Raw genomic sequence first — 24,459 nt, forward strand, 5'->3', positions numbered from 1 at the left:
CTGGCTCTGGAAGCTGGAAGTCCTGCTTTAGCTGTAAACACAGACACTAGTCTAACGAGGAGCTGTGTCACAGGAAGGAGCCCACCGAGTCACACCGCTTTGGTGGATTGAGTGCTATAATTTATATTCCCGGCACAAGGTTGTGAAAGTCTCTCGAGAAGATTTATTGTCCCCAAATGAACACTGATCAAGCCTAAATTGTGCAGTTTGTCCAATACCATTTTGTGAATGAGCCGGACCACATATTGGGATAAAACACAAATTACTTAAAAGTGCATCATCCTTATTTTCTGAGTCTGCCATAAATGAAAAACATGAGACATTAAAACTGAGCTGTGGAGAAGATGAAAAAAAAACTTTTTTTCTGCTGCTCAAGGGAACAAGCTTTTCTGGTGGTCCCTCACATTAAACTGCCACTAGCCCAAATGCAAACACACAGATACAAACAGGATTTGATTAGGATTGGCACGAGAGTGGATGCTTTCCGTATTTGTCTCCTCGTGTGATCTTCATTTATTTGCACGGAGGAACGCGTTCTCACACTCGGATGTGTAGAGAGAAACACTATAGGGTGATTAAAGGCTCCCTACGGAGTGGTAAAAAGGAAACAGACAGAGTCTATCATGCTTGGACAACAGCGTAGCTTGACTGAAATCAGATCCCGGCGGGCTCAGGATGCACATATGCTATAGACACGCACATTTGTGCAAGCACACGTAGACACGAAAACACATTTGTGTCTCAAGGACAAGAAAGAGAACAAGATAAACTTCCTCATTAGTTTCATAATACAACTTTGCACTAACTTTAAGCCTGTGTTTTGTTTTGATGTGTTGACCCTTCCAGCAGGAACAAGCTGTAAACAACATTGACACATTTTCATGTTATGTTTCAGGTTGTTTAGAAGAAATGGAGCCATAGTAGCATTTGAGGTCATATTTCTGGCCACCTGATGTTAGTCCAGTATTCACTCCCTTTTAGCTCTATTTTGGTTTCCACCACCTCCTGGGAGAAATATCAGACTCTTAAAGGTTGAGCAGGTGATTCTATTCAGAAGTTACTTGAAATCCTCGTAACATACCGATGAATAAATACATTAAATGCTCTGACATTAAAATAAATTGAGATCAGTCTGTGGCCATGGTAAGACAAAAAAAACCCTGTCCAATCAAAAAAGTCGGGCCGGAGAAAATAATTGGATTTGGAGGTCTGAATGAAGGGGGCGGGACTTTATTGAGATTGGTCAGTGTTTTTGTGTTCTGGTGCCACATCAGACTGGAGATATCAACAACTTAACTACCGCCACTAAAGAAAACGTACCCCGTAAATGCCGTCTAGCATGCAAACTAGGTGCTTACATTCTACCTGTGAAGATTTTTGCAATCCTGCAGCATAAACCCAGCGGGTGAATCAGTCCCTGTAGTAAACTCTTCATCTTTGTGGGAAAGCGGGCACCATTTGTGTGAAGCAAATACCACAACTTCACCAAGTGTGAATTTTAAAGGCCAAACGACAGCCAAGGCAATAGCAAGCAAACTAGGCGCAGTATGAGTGAATCCAGACGACTTTAGCTTCTTAACCATAAGCTTTCATGTCTCTAAAGTGCGGGACCAAACTGGTAGTTATGAGGTCTATTTAAATACTGCTTGAATGAGGAAATACTTCAGGGTGAAACGCTGGCAGTAATGACTTCTTAGAACCAAGGGTGATATAATGACATGTATGTTACGTACAAATGAATTCCATTTGAGAGATTTATCACATGTGTTATCCATATTAGATGTTGACAACTGCTTTTATTTATTCAGCCTGCTCTTCAAGCTCTGTGGCAACTGTGAAACACAACTTTCCTAGCTGCCACTGAAGGTTACTCTGCTCGTGGTTTTGACTCAAACAGTTTACCAAACATCATAAATTGTCATCTCGATTTCCCACAAAATTCAATATTGTATTGTCTCATGCAAAAGCGTGCAACGAAACCCCCGCGCTTGAGTCGGCATGCGCAATAGCGTGACTGTGATAAATCTGGTGACTTTCGATGGACATTTCTGAACGTGTGAGACTTCTCTATGTCTCCACGTTTATCAGGTTGCTTTACGCGGCGGTGAGTGAGTGATGAGGAGCCGCTGAGGTCACGAGGGGACGAAGAGAAGCCCATTACGTGGCGTGAAGGGGATTGATGCCTTCTGCTGCTGCGCATGACGTGAGAAAGGCAGACAGGCAACTGTAGGGAGGAGAGGCTTGAAATCCAGAGGTCGAGTTATCAATCTGAATGTTTCAACAGGTCGCGCTCACCCCCCCTCCCTTCCCCTTCTCCCCTTTCGTGACCCCTCCATTCTCACCCTACCTGATGAAAGACGCTGATGAACAGCGCAGCGTTAGAGCTGACATCCAGGTCTAAGGCGAGACAGTTCATCTCAGTCAAATGCTGCGCATGCAGCCATCTGGTTACCCCTCCCTGATTGCAAGGCGGCGGGTTGAGAGTTTCCCCAAGTCATGGCCAGTAACCTGAAAGCACCTTGGATTTTTTCTTCTCAGTTCTCTCCGTTTTCCTATAGTAAGAGGCCTCATTTCGTGCTCCTTGCAAAAGTAACACAGTTTCTCTGACACGCTGCAACCACCCGTCATAAATCTAAACACTTAACTATGGGCCCTAAAATCTATCAGCCTGAGTGCTTTGAGTCTGGGGGCCACGTCGTGACATGCAAGGAGGCGGGGGGGCATTCAGTCACGCAAGCGCTGCCCCGCGCCTGGACCTCAGCCTGATTTTACTGCAGCCAGAAGGGAAACCAGACGCTACAAAGGCCCCGGGTCCACATCAATTTCACGAGCAAAGTTACTAGGAAATAAATCATTTTGGGGATTTATGAAAAAAGAAAAGGGGAGAATGCTAGGAAGTGGGCTGCCTCCCGTCCAGTTAGCATTCTCATACCTTGAGAATGCAAGAAGAGTCAAATTTTTATCTTCAGAGTTACTCCAAGTTAATAAAAGCTGTACATTATTATTAGATTAAAATAAATAATACATCTAGGTCCATGGATAGCTAAATTTGACTAATCATATTTCCTCCAGACACGTACGGTTCCAGGAACAAGACCTCAAGGCTTTATAGGTCATTCGAGATCTGCAATTTGGCTTTTACAGGGCAGGATTCAGTCCAGACTCCGTTTAATAAAACACAAGCAAAGCCGATGTCCCTCTCCCTGCACCTGAAATACGCCAATCATAAAACCAAAACTATTCACACGTCGGCTGCGATTACGAACAGTGTTATTATTATTGTTCCTGTTCTGCTCAAGACTAATGATCTCCTATCAAAGGGAAACTGCGGTTACATGTGGTGGAAACTTGTACTTTTCCCAAGAAACGGGCCCTTGCTTAGGCTGAATATATTTCAAGCTCTTTCCAATGAGCAGACAGTGAAATCCACCCCTGATTCCCCCCCACCTTTATTTCACTATCATAGTGAAGATCCATGCCAATGTGTTGGTGTCAGTCTCCTTCCACTAAAAGAAACACATCGACATGTTGATCGTGGTGGCGGCGTTTTCACGGTTTTATGGAAAAGTCTGAAAATTCTTCACTCTTTTCATTTTTAAATGACTTAGATTGACTGAATGTTCCCAGAGGAGAAAGAAGTCACTTCAAAATCATAATCTCTGTGTGGAGATTTTATAATTGAATGAATAAAAAACTAGTGTTGTTGATCTTTGGCTCAAATAAATCCATATGCTGGCTCAAATATCTAGCTCATGAAACGTATGCACTTTTTTTTTTTTTTTTTCCTACCGTGTGTTTCACCACCATTCACCACAGTGATCTGAGCTAGATGAAGGCTCTGCTGTGGCTTACCTCTAGAGCTGTAACGCATGGACACACACAGGTACATCATAGAAGCCTGCTGTGCTCTGCATGAAAGGCCTTTTGGAGCAACACAAATCAGATGTGTATGGCAGTAATTACCCTGGTTTTTGGCTGGCAGGCTGCGGTCATTTAGAAGATTAATCAGTCATGGACAAATAAACAGACTTCGCTTTCTGAATGTCACTCTCTGACCTTATACACCCAGGGCAACGCATGTGGAAAGACTGCTCTGGTGTCCACTGACGATACCTTAAACGTTATTGCACTTTCTTTCCACGGGCAACGTCACTTTGATTCACAAAATCAATTACACATTTGAAGGTCTGCATATGTTGTCCTGGGATGGATCAAGCCTGACCACATATTATTAAAACAAACCCTGACAAGCCATTATGATCACTAATAATGAATTAAATATGAGACTGTGTTCCTAGGCTTTTAGTTATACAACTAAATAAAAAGTGGAAATAAAAAAAAAAACATCTGTAAATCTATATCCAAATGTTACATAATATGGTATAATTGTGTTTTAAGATTGAATATGTTTTGAACTCTTGAGTTACCCTAAAAGGAATATTAAATACGTCAGATATATTAAGTTTATAGGAAAAATTAGATTAATGGATAACAATGCAAAAAGTACACAATTCCTAATGTCTCCATGTGATTAAGGTAATGCAGTTTGCCAAGGCACACTTAACTTATTTAATGGTATAAATGCTAAGTACAGCCCTATTTCAGAGAATGGGTTCAACACAGTGGCGTGCGCTCAGGCTCTTATCACTATAGGTAGCCATGAGCTCATTTCTTGTTAGCCAGTTAAGGCTCCCCGCACAGTGGATACTGCTCTCTGTAGACACACGGTAATTATCTGCAGGCACGCAAAGCGCGAGCTGGCTAGCTCGGCCCCCAACTCTGCAAAGAGTGTGAGAGGCAAGACTTCCCTTCAACTTTGTTTTTTTTCCTGCCTTATGCCATCTTCACGCGACAACCGCATGAGTCATAAAATGCTCATATATTTCATTCCAAACATTTACCCTCTGCATTCCAATGTACGACAGAGGCTTTGATTTAGGAGCTCTGTGATATATTCTGAGTGAATCACAACCTTCACTGTATGTTTCCCAGTGAGTAAGACGGGAGTCATCAGCGACAAATGACTTCCAGGAAATATCTCCATCCCTCTGTCAATGCTTGACTTATTAGTCATTTTATCAATGAAAGTAATCAGAAAGAATGAGAAACTTTTATTTTTTATAGCAATTCAGAGTGCCTCATTCAATAGAGGATCTACTTGGCTATATGAAATAAAATGCTGCCCTCTTGTGTCTCAGGCACAGAACACGTTCTCATTTGAAAAGCTTATGCAGCATCAATATGAAGGTGTGGCTGCTGTCTGATGAAGCCGTGTGGCTAATCTTGCCTGTGTGGCTTCTGTCGTTTCCATCAGTCTAACAAATGACACTTGGCAGTCAGTAAGTGTGGCTTACATGTTGTGTATGTGCTGAATTCCCATCATTGGTGTAAAACACCATGTTGTCTCGAGGCGAAAAAAGTGGTCACCGCTACAGCTGACATGACTAAAGAGAACGAGGACATGGTTTTATTATGTTTATGTGAGCATTGCTTCCATTCCATGTTAAATTAACACATAGAAATCAGCATACTCATTGTTTCTGTAGCCATTTATTATTAAGCTACTAATATATCTTTTAGTGCAGTCATCTCTTTTACCTTGTAATGAATGTCTATGGTATGTGATGGGTTGGATATTTCTGTTCCCATTTCAATTGCCGTTACCTCATCATTGAGAAAACATCCTGTTGGGAATATCATATACAATCATAACAAAAATGTAGGATGTGATTATGTAATTATTACGTGCAAAAAGACTCATTTTTTTACCTGGTGTATTCCTGGAAGAAGCAGAACTGCAGCAGATGAACTATTTCTTTTTTGCCTTCACGGAGTCATTGTTCTTCTCCAGGATCTACACACAGTTTAGGAAATGATCAGACTACATACATCACCACTTTTATGTTGCTTTGATCTTTGGGACGGAGTTTATTTATCACCTGCTGGGGGTAAATTTGTGATTTTACCCGTATTGAAGCACATGGGAATGTTTAAAAAGAAACCTGGAACAGAGAGAAGGATGTGTAAACTGATTAGTTCAAAGAGAAAACATTCACTGTGTGACATGTTTCAGTAAAGAAGGTTTTAACCAATAGGGGGCAAACTCTCACTGCTTTTGTGTGCAAATATGTACTCTTTAATAAAGACACAGTCTGTGTGAACTTTCAGTAATACAAGTTAATTCAGAGAAACAATTGTATTGTTATTTGCAGTGGACACAAATCATGTTACTGATAAGGCAACTTAACTGTACCTGCATGTTCTTCGTTTCCATGGAAACAGAGTTTACTTCTATTCACCGCGATGAAAATCTCACTTTTTGGCAGTACTTTTTTTTTTGTCTGCAGATGCCATTTGTGACTGAAAATGACAAATATAGTACATGTTAATGTACAACAGATGCTGAATTGTGTTGAAAAATTTGGATTTGTTTGAGGTTTGCTCATCCAAGCTCTTATATCTGGTTTTCTTGACAAATATGCCAAAGAACAGGATCGCTACATATCCAGCAATGATTTACATCCAGTGGTAACATCCCAAGAAATAAAGTCAGTGTATTATTATGTGTATTTTTAAGTGCCACCTAACAGCAGCTTCAGTTGAGCGAGGTCTGCGTTGTCACTCTCCACAGCAATTTGCATTCACGTAACAGTCTTTGCCTGTTACTGAAAGATACCACTGATGTGCTTTCTGCCTGATTTGTGTCTGTTTCTACATTTCTACATTAAGTTATGGACTGGGATGATGTTTCCCTGTCCATTTTCACTTACTTTGTAAGTTTACCAACCACTAAGAGAATTTGTATTCTTTTCTCACAGTTACTCTTTTGAGTTTTCTGAAAAACAATCTCTCTTCATTCACATGACAGAATGGAGAACTATATAATATATGTGGTAAATTCAGTCGATGGTTGAGTGAAATTCGAACATCTTTATGTAAATTGACCGTCATAAGTTCATACATTCACTTTTAGTGATGTGTTCATTGTTAATTAGCAATTGTTATCATGTATGTGGTGAACATGCCATGGTAGGAACATTATACCTGCGTAACGCCGGCATGTTAGCATCGTCATTGTGACACAGTGACTCCAGCATGGCGTAGACCTTTTCTTTTCTTTTCAGACTCACAGGAAAAAAATGTAATCTATTTGAGTTCAGGATCATAAATGCTAATAAAACATTAATGTTACAGACAGTAGCTACTTAACTTGTGAGGGGAAACATCTAGCCTGGCTCTGTCCAAAAGTAAAACCAGTAACAAAGATGATGTGTTAATTGTCAAGCCGACAAAACTTAACCTCAAATTGCTGATACTTCCCATATAATTGTTTCTCCTGCTGATTTACATGTACAGGTTTGCAAAGACACCTAAATCTTAAACAAGCAAAAAACATGATGATGTCTGAAGTAATGTGCATTTCAATCAATATAACGTACATTAAGTGTGATCTAGTGTCAATGAAGTGCTGAAACAAGTTGATAAGGCACTTGATCCTTCTTTATTCTTTTGCAGGGTGCATGTTGTTTCAATAAGTCATAACACAAGATCACAAATTGAATTTGATGCTCAGATGAAGCGTAATGGGAAATCCTATCTTGATTAATACAGTTAAAGGACACGCTTGTAAACTGTAGGCTTGTGTAATGCAAATGGAACAAACACATTACTGTCACAGCCTGCCCAGCGAGTACATTCAATAGTATGGTGGGTTAAAAAAAAACTGTTTGCATTTTTGTGCTGATATGAAGTTGAAAGCTTCAATTGTCCGCAGCAACAGTGCCTTCTTTGTGTTCTAAAATGATCCAGCAAATAACCTCAGAGGACTGAGGGATGAATAAGGTAGACTGGATATGAATTTGATGTCCGAAAAATGTGTTGATGCTGCCCCCTGGTGAAAGCTGGACATCTGTTGTACACCTCAAAGCAATATAAACATCAATATATGCATTGATTATAAAACTAGAGCCCAGATGCTTTTACATAGGAAATTGTCAATAACGGACATTTTACACAATCTTTTTTTAAAACAAAGTAAATTAATAAATATGTGATGGTAAGATGGCACAGTCCAGGCCATCACATTTATTAAGAAACATTGTTCAAAAACTATAAAGGTGGTGCAAATTGTGGTCAAGCAAATAGTGTAAAGTGAGGAGTAAAAAACTCTCATTCTTTTGGTGGTATATCAAAAATAACATGTGAACTCATTAAACCCTATGAAGCTCAAGATTTGAAAATGCATCTCCTAATGTTTAAACAAGACACTCGAAAGTTTTTTCTTTTAGACACAGATACACGGGTTAGAACCTAGGAAATGTAATTTTCATTCATGGTTGCTGTCGGATACCTCTAGCTTACACATAGCTAACATCAGTTGATAAGTTGCCTGTTTGGACCAAATAAACAAACAAATCCACTAGTCAAATTCACTCAAATGATGCAAGCTCACTAGAGGTCATTGTGAGAAGGAATTCAGCATTACATATTGATTTTGTTATAGTTTTCCTCCTGGTGTTGGCGGCGGAAATCAACACCAGGCTGCTGAACATCAGGAGGAAAGAAATCATATTGACGGATAGGCAGATGGACAAAAACGGCTGCATCCTCACAAATAGTGTAAGATTGTAGAGTTTAAGAAACAAAATATATTTAAGTAACAAACTGATGTGCCCTTGAGCAGGCAGATCAGACTGTTGTTGTACTGGGTGGCTTCAAGGTGTGAATGTGTGAAACTGTGTGAATGTGGTCAGGGTGTTCCTGCAGCAGAGAGGCTTCCTCTCAGCAATACTTCCCTGAAATAATAACGGTTAACAAAGGCTTATCCATTATCTTTGTATCTTGTACATTTGTGGATATATATTGGTATTCTTTAGTGGCTAATTCACCCGCGCTTGGTCTGTAACCCATTTTATTTCAGCACTGTGATATCTGGAATAGTTCTGAATCATATCACACCCCACCATTACATATATTGGGGAGGTCTGAGTGTTGCCAAAGACTAAAACATGATCAAACAAAAACTATCAAAGCCACTCTGCTCCAGTAAATTCTTCTATCACTAGTGGGACAACAAATTTCATGACGGATTATTTATAGATTAATGGCTGAATCATTGAATTTCCACCACTGTATCTGACAGGAATGTGTGTGTGTGTGTGTGTGTGTGTGTGTGTGTGTGTGTGTGTGTGTGTGTGTGTGTGTGTGTGTGTGCATGTTTTATTCTTAGGCTATTCATAGATTTTAAAATTATCTTTTTAAATGTAATACAATTGGCCACAAAGTGGGACTGTTATTCCTAGAATTGTAGGCAGATGTTGGATCCCAGGAATAGATCATTTAGTGTTTCATCCAAACAGTTTCATACAAGCTTAATTGTATTCAAATTATGAATGAGTTACAACAAAGTCGTAATTCAAATGAAAGATCATTTTTTAATACAAATGTTTACTTCACACACCAAGTTTGGTTTGAATGTGAGCAACATGGTTCAACTTTAAGTGAATACAGCTCAATTTTTTGATGACTTTATTTATTTGATGTTTTACCTTACAGACCATTACAGGTGGAGTGGTGCAAAATCCATGGAAACTATGAGAAATCTTCAGGTTGGTCCAAGTTCTTTTGTCATTTAATTTATGAAAATGATTCCCCACTTTTTTACTTAAATGGTCAGTTATGATGCAGGTGCTTTTATTTCTCACACACTTAGATTTTCCACCTCAATGGATGACATCTTGGAAGAGGAACTTCATAAGGAGGCCAACTGAGAGAACGTCTTCCATGTGCTGAAGCGTTTAGGTAGGATACCGTTTCCATCTACAGTTTAGTGTTGTTGCTTTATTATGAGCTTCGTAAAAATCCATGAAATTATAGGTTTGCTGCTCCTCCTCCTCCTAACACCTTGTGTCTTCTCTCTATTCTTAGGAAGTGTAAATCACACTGAATTATGTCTAAATGTCTTTTTCAGACCACATCTTATGAATTTTCAAGAAGCTCATAACAAAGTTAAAGAGCCCACTGAATGGAAAATACACGGTATGCTTTCAATAGTCACCGACATTAAACGTAACACAGCTGGCAAAGAGAAAACACATCCTGCCTCAGACCTTAAGCACAGAAGAGATGTTGCCTTAGTTGATCTGTATCTTCTTCCCAGATGCCACCCGTTGAGGCTGCATATCTATAAGTGTCTGACAGATAAAAGCACCCGTTACCATGCAACATAACAGACAACGATAATACATAAACAATGGCTTGTTTTTGAGAAAAATAATCAATTTAAATTGCTGATTTGCTGTTTGAATTGGTTTGAACCAGTTTGACCTTGATGATGCTTGATCAGGCAGTCTTTGTTGTGTGTTTTCATTATAGTATTAGTTGTCAGACCTTAAAAAGTGGAGGGGGACGTATCCTCTGTGTCCCACCCACGTAACACCATTTAACCCAGTGCACATTATTACAAGCCTTTTTGTTTTGATCATCTCAAAACATGAGCGACCTGAACAAACAGCCTTGTAGATAAACAGCACTGCAACCGACCGAACACTGACAGATGACAGAGCCTTCAGAGGAACAGCTCGAGCTCCACTGCGGTTGTTAACAGTTTGATAATGACGTTACAGCCAGCCTGCTAAAGCAATTACCACCCAGGCAGCAGCACTAAACACATTTAAGACCCGATCGCAGCCTGGACGGGCCTGCTCGGATTCATTGATGCACTTTTTATTGACAGTTTGTGAGTTAACTCAACGTATCGAACCATGCGGTCAGTCTGCTGATGTCATCCTCATCCTCATTAATGCCTGTGCGGCCATTAGTTGGTTGTTAACGTTGCGTAAAGTCGGCAGGTGAGAAAGCAAACTTCTCCCTCCATTAAACACTCATTAGCTTAACTTGCCATGCTATTGTGCACGTTGAAGAGCCGTTAAGTTAGCGATGCTTGGCGCGGTGTATTGCACTTAGTTCTGCTGTTACTCGTCAATAAATAAATCAGCGCTTCCTGGAGTGAGGTCAAAAATAATTAAAGCTGTTTCTTAGCTCGGCACTGCAGGCTCTTCGCTGTGTTGTTGTTGTTTTCGGGAGCTGGTTTCTCGGTGGTTTGTTGCACAATGCTGTGAGGAGAGAGCCACAGGCTCGGTGCCGTATGGCAGATGAATATTTGATGGCCCCTAATGGGGCCTTCGCCCTCATGCCGTAGCTCTGTCTTTCCCACCACATGCTGCCGAGTGCTGCGGCGCAGCTATGCGGCCGGCATCCATTTTGCCGCTTTCCCGGTGAATTTGGTCACGCAACGCAACGGCTGCCAGCGATGTCGTCATACCGGTTGGGGCGCTAGCTATTAGGCTTACCAGGCAGACAACTGGTAATGATGCCGAAGCTCCAATGCGCCGACACAATGTACCAAAAACACACCCCCCTGAGTACCCAACCCTCGCACGCAGCTGTATCCCTGCACCCTGCGAGGGAACGTTTTCATCACCGAGGTCAACAGATCACCTGCCATTCGTGACGAGGAGGGACAGCCTCATGTTACACATCATACCACATACATCTGGAAACGTGCGTCAATATTTATATCCACACGGGGTATAAATCATTGTCGAAATCAATCCGGCTGAGAAGATTAAGATCTTAATTTTGGAGCGGCATGACCCGGCCTGCCGTTCCAATTAGAAGAGTGACAGTGAGGCCGAGCAGTTATGTATTTGCTCGGTGACCTCATCCTCCATACGGCACAATCCATAACTATCTGACGGAGAGTTACCTCCCACTAATGTTTCACTGTTAGTGTAAGTGGATCCGGCAATCAAAGTGTTTGGGAGTCTTAAGAGGTTCGGGCGACGGGTGTGAGGAAAATTAGGAGTGGGCTCGGCCTTGTGCTGGAATGTGGGATATCAGAGATTGTGTGTTTGGAGGCACCTGTTTATCCTGCCGTTGCATGTTAGAGCACACAGAATCACAGCTGCCCCTCACATTACACAGCTATTTCTGATCTGCTCAGTCAGCCGGGGGGGTCCAACACTTTCTCCTTACACAGCAACCACACATCAAAGCAAATCCTTTATGTGCTATCTTTAAATGTACAGTAGAGTGTCAACGTGAGTGACTTTTTGTTCACCCCATAGACTGCGTGTCACCCTGCATAACCGTGACCGATGCAGCCGAGTGTTGAGATCACCGATTGCTTTACAGCCAAGTATATTTCACATGCGCGATTATAAATCAGTTTAATGAGGCGTGGCTTGCTATTCGGTTACCTAACCATAACCACGGCGACCTGCCTCGGGTCTCCATGTTTTGTGCCGAAAAAAAGAAAAGAAAAAAGAGGTTGAATTTCTCACATCAATTTTTCATCACTTCTCTTTTACAAGGTCACAGGTTGCTCCCTCCGCTGGCCAATGCTGTGCCTCTGCAACCCGCCGTCATGCAAGCAAACAAACAAACGCACACAGACGAACACTGTCACCGTCTCAAGTGGAATGTCTTTGTGGTCGACAGAAAGGCATTCGTCACCATCCTAGAATTACACGAGGCTCGCTCAAGGTCACCTTGACCAGCGGAGGGACTTTAAGATTTAAGATCTTCATTGCTGTTGGTTGCAGCGTCAGTTATGACAATTAGGGAAAAAAACTGAGCAATAAATTACGCCAATTTTCACTATTTTGCCACACTGACCTTGCCATCAGCTGCTTAATTTTGAACACTTATCACCCACCCACCAGATTTTCAAGCATACTATGACATCAGCAGCCTGCAGCGCGTCCCTGGGGCGCCTTGCTATGACATAAGCGCACTTAGGGAGGGGTGTCTTTCTCCGTCCCATTACCTAACCTACCTCCTGTTGCTGGACGGCGACCCCAGTACAGTAAACATATCCTGTGACGCCACTGCAGCAAGGTGAAGAAGAGTGAGGGCTGGGGGGTGAGGGGGGACGGCCAGCTTATCAGGTGTGGAGGCCACACCGAGGTGTGAAGTGCTCGGTAGGGAGCCAGGGGGAGGAAGATTGTAAACCCTGGAACCATGTAGGCCTAACAATAGAGGTGTGAACTAGGAGATGAGTCTCGGAGGAGTGTGAAGCAGCAGGGAACAAAAGGAAGGTGACGTGGAAGTGCAGATGATGATGGGTCATTGGGAGGTCTGCAGAGAGTGGTGGGGTCATGAGAAAGACTAGCACCGGATGACAGTTTGGTTTGATTTTTGGAAGGGTCATATAAGGGTTTTGTTCCTTGAAGTTCCCTTTCTGAGACGATGCCTAACTGAAATTTAAGTTTAAGATGCAAAACACTTATTCTCCTCAGTTATCAGTTTGTTTGAGCACACTTGACCGCGTGCCTTCACTCTTTCTCTGAACCCCCCCGAGGTAACTCAGGTCTGCAAAAAAAGAAAGGAATGATCTCACTGGGGGAAACGCCTACAGATCCACTTTCATTATGAATTGTCGATTTCATCAGACAGCGGTAGAGTTACATGCTGTATGTGTGGCAGACGGGTTACTTAAAGGCTATTTGAAGCGATTCTTTGTGGTGCGGTGCTTTGTTACAAAGCCTATATTATAAGTGCAGAATCCATTTTTTCCAGACTCCTCTGTTGTTAGCAGTAATATTATATAATAATATATCACTTCAGCCTCATATCGTGCTATTACAATATTCAAACTTGCACTCTGAAGTGAAAGAGCTATAAGTGGATGACTTAGTAGTTGAGTGAATCTGTGCATTTATCAGCACCTGTCAGTTGAGTGAGTAGAAACAAACCTCTATATCTTAGAACTCTATATAAAAGTTTAATGCAAGCACAGAGAAATGTTGCCTTTGTCCAAAATGATTATTGCCAAATTTGTGTAGCCAACTTCAACCACTAGCAATAAATATAAATAACACGACTTTCCTGCCAACCAGCTCTCTTGTTAAATGCAAGTAAACAAGCCTCAACCCACAACGTTTCTTTGCAGCTTCTACATGGAATTGCTGTTGCATTGTCAATTATCTTGCCATTATTTAAATGCGATGCAGGTGGTGATAAAGAGTGATCCTTTCACTGCCTGGGATCACTGTAAAAAAGGGCTCGCCCTGGTCATTGTCCTGAGGTGGAGGTTGACATAAATAGGCATCCCAGCTTGACCTTTGAGAGTCCCTTTGTTGGAGGCGATGTGGTCATTCCTGGGCTGTCCTCAGCTGCAGGTGGCCAGGAGCTCCCTGCTGAGTGCTGGAGAATCCCAGAGTCAGCACATTAGCCTGTCAAAGGGAGCAGATTAGACAGCCAGGGAGAGACCCCTACACCATCACTCACTCCCGGACCACTGCTGCTTTACAGCTGGAAACATTTAGAATGGTTTTACTAACTAATACTAACTTAAATATATTGTACTGCTTTGGAATTAGCCTTTGTTCGTTGTTTCTTATACGTTCTGGCACTTGTTGAAGATTGTTTGCTTTAAAGTAATGTATTCACAGACTTATTTGCTGTTGCTCTGCATTATGTTTACTGTATAGCTGATCTCTCGATGAAATTCAAATTAATATTCAAAGGAAAATGAGAGTTCAGCAAATAGAGACAAATAAAGCAGCAGCGTATTTAGAGACTAATTTCCCTGACCGGTTGGATGGAGATAAACAAACATGACCCTCCATCGAGCTCAGTCTCGACTCCCACCTCGTACCCCCTACCTACCACGCCAGTCGGGAGAAAACTTCACAGCACATTTGTCTGCTCTGAGAAATCAATAATACTGCTTTCATGTGAACTTCACGGGAAAGAACGACCCTGAAAATCTCACAGAGGTTCATTAGTGATTATGCTTGCTTTTTTTTGTGTTGTTTTTCTTACTGCCGCAGAGAGGAGACTGCGAGTAGTTGCCTATGGGCAGAGTGAAAGGGCAAGAAGACAGAGAAGGAAGATGTTTCTATTACAAAGCCTATTGGCTCTATACAGTACCGTATGGGACTGGTAACATAAAATATGTATGTTAATCCATATGTTGAGTCTTCTGCCATGAATATTTAACATTCCAGACACGTTGTGGGTTATAAAACAAGCCTTTACATTGTTTAATAACAGTGAGGCTGTTCCAATTTCTCTTTTGCCCTGATTATCATGGGTCTTCCGATCAATAAATCATAGCTTCTGACAAGCTGAATCAAAAGACATGAATTTCAAACCAAATCCACGAAATAAAAGAAGAAAACTTTTTTTTTGGCCACCTGGATCAAAACATGAAAGAACAAAGCCAGTCGAGGGGGCGAAATATTGATCGAGAGCCACAGAGAGGTGTGGAGAGTTCAGATGCATGTGAATATGGATCTGTGCATCCGTAGTTTGGAGGGACAGATGGGGGGGTTATGTGCAGGTGAAGGTTACGGGTTCAAACCCACAGCTGTGGAACAATGTTATCGGAAGGTTATAGGAAGGTTACACTAAATCTTCTCAAAACAATCTGGGTTTTAGTATCCACTCTGTGTAAGAAAAGTCTTTGTTAGACATGAAAAAAGGAAGAATTTGAAGAGCTTGTGAATACCTTGAGGATGTTATTTGTGGAATATGGATTTTGTTTGATTTTCATTATCTAAAATTCCCTCCCCACTTGAAAGGGGACCCTTCCCCTCCATTAATAATTGACATCTTATTACTTATCCCCTTCATCGTGGCAGACACGTGCTTTGATGTGAGCCGCGTTCTTTTATCAGCATGGTACTACGTATTGATCGCTGGGCAGATAGGAGCACTATCAAAGGGATTCCTCGTGGGGCGGTCAACACCCGGTCACCTCACGCTCCTGGCATGTGGTCAAGCACCGTTCCAGCTCACTCCCCGCTATCACATCTCTTTGCATCGCTCCCCTTTTTTAAGTTGGCTCATCCGGTCTGAGCGTCCTGCTTATCTGGGTTAAATATTCACAGGGAATAACAAAGCGGTTGGAATGACATCATCCCGAGCGGAAGAAAAGGAATGCATCGGATAGAAAAGGGTCCTTCCACCAAAAGATAGCTCTGGAGCTCGGGCTGAACATTACAGCGGATGATGATCTCATTCGTAATGCGCATTATGGTTCACTGGAGATGCTTATCCTCTGAGTGACAAACAACTGCAGACAGTATGTAAACACTGTATATCACAGCAGGTTGTGTGCATTAAATATGGTATTTATTTTGCCAATAAAAAAAAATACGATTATTTATAATTCATTGATGCATGGGGATTGTCTATTTATGAACAATCTTCCCAACCAGAAAACAAAAAAGCGTATTAGTCACACGTGAGCAGTGGGGAAAAGTGTTTGTGAGATGGATTATAATTTCAGGGGATTTATATAATCCCACCATATTGGCAAACATAGAACTGTTTTGTTTATTCTACAAGACGCTCTCCCATCTAAATACATTTCATACATTTAAGTCCCATATGCTTTCAAGGCCGCGCATCGATTGTTATTTGACACTCGGTGACCAATCGTCAAAAGCACTTACAATAAAACACACAGCGCGGTCGTAATGATCATATCCTATTTAACCGAACAGAAAATACATTTTCACCAGCGGACACTTAGAGACCATTAGCAGTAGTAGTGTACAAACCAGGCGTCTTTCCATCATCAATATCCCATAAGTGGGCCGTAGCCCGGTCGCCGAAAGGCCCCCGGCCCGCGTGGTGAAATTCTCCCAGGCTGATGGTGCCGCCGTTGATTACTTGTCCAGCGTGACTGACAGCACTTTTGTTTTCCGTGGATTAGGCAATCTGACTTCATCGCGGCCCATGAGGGGGTTCACGTAACGCTGCCTGGAGGTCACTACACCCATGTGACCCCTTCCTGTCTACTGGCTGCCCCACGATGACAGGCTGTCAGCCCTCCAGACCGCGACTAGACGGTGGACATTGTGACCCCACCCCACTCGCACACACACACACACACACATGCACACACTTGACACACTCTCCAACCAGAGTGTAAATTTTTAATGGAATATACATTAAGGAGCATTCATAGGCCGGTATATGATGTTTCCCCACAGCTAATATTTCAGCAGGCCGTGTATCAGCTCGGGATTGAATGATTGATTTTCTATCAGGCTGCTTTTCTTGAATGAATAATTCAGGGTTATAGCTTGTGACACCTTCAGCATATTCCGTTACACGCTTTTCATCAAGAAGTTCAGTGTGATTTAAAAAAAATATGGTTAGAAATTGGTTGCAATGGTTAAAAACAAGGCTTGGATTGCATGAAAGAGGACCCTATCTCTATGCATGCCTAATATATGTTTGCGTCATAGTGTACTCGTGTATTGGCGGATCAATGTACTCATACATTTCTCGGCGCTTGCTTTAGGGAGTTTGAGGAGGGTAAGTGTACGTGCCTGTTGACGACTTTCTCTCTTGGCCTCCTGTCTGTGATGAGAAATGAGAGACGGCAGTGTCTGAGGTCACACAATGATTACTTGTCCTCACATGGGGTCAAATGACTCTTAAATGTTTTGTTTACACTTCTACAACCCCGAGCAGGCTCTGAACCAAGTATAACGAGGCTTAAAGATTGCATAAAACTGCACGAGTGTCCGCGTTTTCCGTGGTCTCGTGGCCAACGTGTTACACAATGTGACAAGGAGGGGAAACGTGACATGACTCCGCAGACTCGTCACTGACACCAAGTAGACGTTGAATTGCAGTTTGTAGTTTCAATCGTTATATATACTTTCCATAGTTTTCAATGAGTATGGCTCACTGTTTGTGTGGGTTTAGAACAATCAGCACTTCATTTTCACCCCCGGATTCATAGAATCATAAAGGGAGAAATCAGTCGCAGGGGGACTAGATTCATGTTGATTCACAGCTTGAAGAAACTGGATATCGCTGTGTTTTTTGTTTAATAGCTCCTGCATCTTTCAGGAGCATCTCCACTTTCAGCTGGCTAGAGTCCTAGAACTGGACAACAAGTGCTGGATAATTATCCGCCGCAGTGTTAAGTACAAATTGAACGGACCGGCTCCTGAAAGGACTCGCTGGAGCACATCAGATACAGTAGCTCCACAAGTTGGCCGCTAAACTCATGCTCATGCAAAGCGCCGGCAAGTAAAGATCACTTGAAAGACGAGTGACCGACACACACCGGCAGCCAAATCGAAAAGAAAAACACACAAATATCACGATAAGTGAAGAGCATGACTCCGCGTATTCTGTTTCGCCGGCATGACAATAACAAGGGCAGGTGTCCCGGGGCCGACCAAAGTCATATTTGATGTCCAACATCAGACTACTTACACCTGAGGAGTGTGACATCATGATGACTCTAAGCTGATAACCCGGCAACACACCAGCGGTTGTTGTGAGGATAAAGGATTAGCCTCTGTTTGCTTTTGCTGCTCTTTGAACCAGAAAACACAGCAAAAGAAAAAAGGATCTCACATGAAAGGACAAACTTGCTGAGAAAGCACAGAATTGGGGTTCTGACTCCCATCAAAGAAGTTGAGTCACTTCAAGAGCGCAGACCAAACTTCCACTGACAGGGGCGGGGGGGTTATGCATCGCTGCCGTTTGTCTTTGCAGGTGGCGGTTCGTGTGTGTGTGTGTGTGTGTGTGTCACATTTTCTATTCTGTCTGTATGTTGACCGTGTCTGTCTGGCATATCAGGTAAGGTCTCTGTCTCCTTCCTACATTGTTGGGGGATAATGAGGTGTGATTAAATATGAATGCTAAGTGTTTGGTGGCTGGAGCCCAAAGCTGAAACCGGAGTCGATCCAGTCGGGGCTCACAGGCAGCATAATTAGTGGCTGATGATAGATGCCATTAATGGTGCTTTTCCACACACTGCTCGCAGGCCTCTAAGCTGGACCTCCACACAGCAGCAGGCCGCCTTTCAGCCATCCGCACTTAATTAACTACCAAATAAATAAATCCTGCTACAGCTGTGGCGGATCTGTGCGGTCCTTAAAGGCAGCGCGTTGATTGTAATCAGCTTTATTTTAATTGTTTAATGATCAACAGTGATTAAATATTAAGCCTTTTGTTACATTTATTTGATGTCTTTTTTTTTATCATTACCTCCTGGGGATTGCATGTTGAAAGCATGACGAAAAAATCCTGTCGAAAACAATATCAGCATTTCAAAGCGCCGAAGGACCAGTGTGGCGCTTTTAATGGCGGAGAAAAGCCCTTTGTGCACGCTTGAAGGGCCGTGGTGGGTTTTGAGGGCTCTTCGGATTGTCGTAACCCTTGTGCGAGATTGACTCATTCATATCCGAGACTTTATCCTCTGCTTCTCGGCTGTGGCGGCTCTGGACGCCGCTGCGCTGCCTCACTTCAGAGAGAGAGACACAGTCATGTCCACAGCTGTTAGGACATGCCTGCTTTGAGGTGCCGTGGCTTTAATGTGTGGAGTAGATTAAACAGGGCGCCTTTTGTGGAGGCCATAACTGGTCAGCTCTCCCACACAGTTATCCAATCTTCTCCACCGTGTGCATGTTCGTGCACGAGTGTTACTGCCGCCGCCACACATACATACACGCCGAACAGCTTGACACGCCAGTCGGTCTCATTAAGTGGAGCCCAGAGTTTTTGAGACCACTCCTGCCTACGAGTAGCCAGCGGGCAAAATATTGCAGAGACAGACAAAGACGGGCCTTTTCAATTGATTCTTCTCGCTTGACATGAAAGTAGAACCTGCAGTTGTGAATTGCTGGACTTCAGTGTGTCTGCACTATAATATAAGCTGCAACGTATCATGCGGTGCTGTGCTGCCTGCAGTGAAGATCAAATGGTGGTTGGTTCATTGAAGGGTCAGCGTATATGTGGAGCAGTCACATGCCACAGTAGCTCAGTTCTCCCACACAAGAGGAGCCTCCGTGAGCTGAAATGAATGGTGTCATGAAACGAACACGTCTGAGCTACAGAGTCTCACTGACACGGTGACCGTGATTCTGTGGTGAGCATCGTACAGTCATCACAGGGGTCAGCCGGCATGGTGTCAAAGGTTGAACAGTCAATCAGACACGGAGAAATCATTGTGATATATAATTATTCATTATCTCAGTCACACCCACGTTTGATGCCAAGAAAATGTGGAGGATTTAGTTGAAACAAAATATGTTACGCAAGTTATTTTGAACTAAATGGCTGCATTAAAGGTTAATGTAAATACTTTATATTTTTCTATTTGTAATTAAGATGCTTACCTATCTTGTGTGTGGCACTCAACCCCAAGCATAGTTCTGAAGATGTAAATCTTTAAAAATAGTTATCTATCAAAGATATACCTTTTTCCTATAAGCCGCTCTGTGGCTGAGTAAGTGAGTAAGTAAGTTGCTGTTGCTGTTGAAGCTGTGCACACAGTCTGAGGGAATCAGAGCGAGCAGAAACAGTAAAACTCAACATGGACATCACAGTGCAGTGTTTGTAATGTGAAATGCAAAGTCAACACCTCTAGAAGACACAAAATACACTGGATCTAAACGCTAAAGTGTCCACCGTGTGCTTCCTGCGCAACAACCAAGGTGTGGTGTTTAGCAAAATAATTTAAATAAAAACAATGTTGAAGTTGAGAAGTTTAGGCTTATTTAAAAAGAAAAAATTAATTGTGAAATGATTTGTTTTTACACACGGAGTGAAAAAAAGGTACCGTTGCGTGCCATTAAAAACAGGAACTGCTTTCAACTTTATGGGCTAATATCTTTCACTTTATATAAACAGTATAACATACAGACTAATGAAGGAACTACCATATAATGAGCGTTGTTTGCTTCACTATAAGATATTTCAAATCAAACATCCTAATTTACGAGTACCTAGTTGTAGTCTTGTAAATGCTTTTGTATCATTTTACTGAAATGGAGGTTAATGTGATCTGCACTTAAACACATTGACGGTCCAGTCATATCTAGGTTTCACCTCGTCTTGTTTTTAAAGGGTAAACCATTTCCTGAATCAGCTGGGGCACCATAGTTTTCAGCAAACACTACACCGGAATTGACAACACATTTGGGGACTATTTTCAGCCGTTCAGTGTATGGGATTGACTCAACATCATACAGTACCCATATTTATGGTAGTGAAGGAACACGTCACTCACTGTGTTGTTTCTGGGCAACAATAGAGGTCTATGACACAGAAGAATATGAGGATTTGGTAACACAGACGAATATAACCAACTTTATGCTTTACGGGAAGCTGAAGATGAAGCCTTCGTCATCATCCAGACTGCTGGAGGCACAAATAAGTGGGATGTTCCTTACAGTAAGTAGTTCTGACGTGATGACCTCATTCACTGTGGGATGCTAAACCCGCAGCATTTGGATACTTTGCACCAAACACAATCTATATTTCTCTTGAGGACGAGTTTCGTTCAGGGTGAGAGGATCCCCCACGACAACAAAGACCTTTGTGTATGAGTCACTCAAAGAGTGTGAGGATTGGCCAGCAGTCTCGAGCCAGACGGGGATGTATGTTTACCAGACAGCCCTTAGAAAGGTGGCCGTTTGTGTCACTGCTCTCAGTTACGGCCGTCAGATCGGGTGTCATTGCTCTCATAACTAGCCTCACCTTCACAATTCCTAGAAGAGGTTGGGTTCAAGCACAAAATTACCCCACTCCACCTCTCCACCTCTGTACAGCTGCTGAATTATTCACTCAGTCTTCACCTGAGAGGACCTGCCGACTGACAGAAAACAAACACACTTTCACAATTTGTCATTCGTTTCACACTGTTGTGTTACCTTCCATGACATATTCAAATCAGCTATTACACAACGTAACACATTGTTTAAAAAAGTCAAGGAAAAAGTCAGATATTGTAAATATATTTCTCCAGGATGAAAACAACAACAACAACAACAACAGACGACTGATGTTGACAGCAAATTAAGGCTATTCCCAGAGGCTTCAATGAAGATGTCTACATGGATACTTAACCTTACACATGCATTCAAATTGTTTGCTCCAGATCAGACTCTGCCGACCCTGAACATATCGCTCAGCTGCCAAAGGAGAATCCCCCAAAAAACATTTGGGCTTTCTTTAACTGACGTTGACGTGAGGAGTGCCAAACAGGGCACAGAAGCAAGCCCACTTTTGTTATCAGGTCACTGCTCCAGCATGATCTCTGCCATTGGGTCAGTGTGCCACGCATGCCTCGTCCAACTGGCTCGCAGTCAGGACGCGGTTGCCATGGAACGAGTCCAGTTAGAGCAAATGAAATCCCTTCTTTCTAGTTTCCGGGCAGGATTCACATGCCGGAGAATGTTTTGGTGGGAGACGGGCAGTGTGTGCTTGTGAGAGATGCGTGTGCACATGCAGATAGAGAATGCGATATCGAGGGAGAATGGGCTTTTGAGGTTAAAGAGGAAGTAGGGCATGTGATTGTGCAGCCATGTGTGTTTGTGCGTGCTTTCGTGCACGGGTATGTGCATGCTTCTGCAAGTGTGTGTGTGTGTGTGGAGATGTCCATGCATCGCTCTTCATAAATAGCTTTCTGGCGTAACATAAACTGCTGCAAGACTTCTCTCTCCCAGGGTTCTCGGGCGTCTATGAGAACTTATTTATGAACACTCGCTTTCCACAATGCAAACACAAGTCAATGACAATATTGTTTGGCGTAAGAAAGAGAGAGAGAGAGAGACATTATCATATTTTTGGCACTGTATCATATTAATGGATATTTATTTCAGTGAGAGTTTTGTCTGGGCAAATTGTACATATGTAATTTGTGGGTGAGCACTTCAAAGACTTTGAGACATGTCTTTCATCAACGCGAAGCCATAATCCACATGCTGAGAGACTCGGCTCAATTAGTTAAGTCAACAATGTGCTGAATTTAAAATTCATGTTCCTGGATAGTGGTAAGAGCCGCAGTGGCTTCATCCATATTCATTATTTATGTTGTAGAGGCCCGTCTCTGTGTCCCACTGAGAGCTGCCTTATGGCTTCAAAGATGTCTGCAGCTACTCTCCAATGCTAATACATCACAGACTAATGCATGGTAATGAATAACTTGGGTTTGTTTTCTTAAGATAGATGTACTTTCATCAATACTATAAACTTCGGGTTTTCATTAATATTTCACTTCAAGACTTTTGAGTTATATAGTTACAAATGACCATGAAGCTTATCTGACTCGTGATTAAACTTTTTCATATAACTCAACACTTAAGCTGCATAATGTGTCTATGAGAATTACCTATCCTTAAAAGTAGGCTGTCTTTAGTAATTACAGGTGTTTTCTTGAGTCTCTAAAGTGTGTGTGTGTGTGTGTGTGTGTGTGTGTGTGTGTGTGTGTGTTTGTGTATGAGGGTGGGTGGGTGGGGGGGGGGGGTCTCCTTTGTTTTGCTGGACTACAAAAGGAAGCTGCAACTAATGCTCCCCCATCTTTGAGCCTTTTGTTGTTTACAGCGGTCACTCATGCAAGAAGTGATCAAGTTTCCAATATCGCAGTGAGGAAAACGCACTCTTCCACGGTGAATCCAATGCAGTTGGGACAAAGTCTGAACCTCGAGGTCTATCGAATTCAGGCAGGACAGAAGAGGCAGGGACCCGTGACCTCTCACACAGCGCAGTGGTGGGGTGATCACAGCTGAGGGATGGAGAGAGAAGGAGAGAAGGAAAAAGTGGGTGGGGGCAGGGCGATGCTCTGTGAGAGAATGCAGAGGGTCAGCTCCAGCTGTCTGATGGTTTATTGATCAGCGATAGCCCCGAGGGAGGGAGCAGATCACCAGCACCTGCATCAGCTCAGCATGGGCATGGTAATCTGTCACGCTATGAGCTGATTGTAAATCAACTAGAAAATACAAGGAATGTTAGTATATTTTATTGTTGGGTGATGGGTTGACAAAAGGCCTCCCACGATGATTTTTTTGTGTGTGACATAAACAACTTACACAAGCATCTGTTCTCTACTCTACAGGTGGCTAATTATACTGATGAAGATCTGGGCCACTTCCAGTAGGATCTAGCTCATTTCCACTTAATGAACAAAAAGTCACAACCGTTTCTCAGCAAACAGTTTGATTTAACCAGAACATATACTATGGTGCATCTAACTTCAAACGGGGCAGTTACATGTGAAATCTAAAATGAAATGTGAACGTGGGCAAATTTAATTGGAAAATCTAAGACTAATGTTTGTCATTTTATAGACCAGTAAATGCCTCAAGTGCAACAGTCAGATATAGTATAGACACACACACACACACACACACACACACACACACACACACACACACACACACACACACTAATCCTTTATCTCTAATAGGACATAAAGTTTTAATGAATTTGTATTATTAATAAATATACTCTTAAAACAGTTAAGTATGTCAGGCAGTGTAGGTACCAGATCACCACTGAACACCATGTAGCCTCGTATGTTCCTTTAAAGGGCATCTTTAATGTCACTGTGCACGGAAGCGCGTCGCTGAACAGATGAGCGCGGTAGTAGTGCGAAAGCCGTCCCGTGCTTTGGGGAATTTCCCATCCACGTGT

The sequence above is a fragment of the Eutrigla gurnardus genome (assembly GCF_963514095.1).
Source record: "Eutrigla gurnardus genome assembly, chromosome: 7".
In the NCBI taxonomy this organism is placed as follows: Eukaryota; Metazoa; Chordata; class Actinopteri; order Perciformes; family Triglidae; genus Eutrigla; species Eutrigla gurnardus.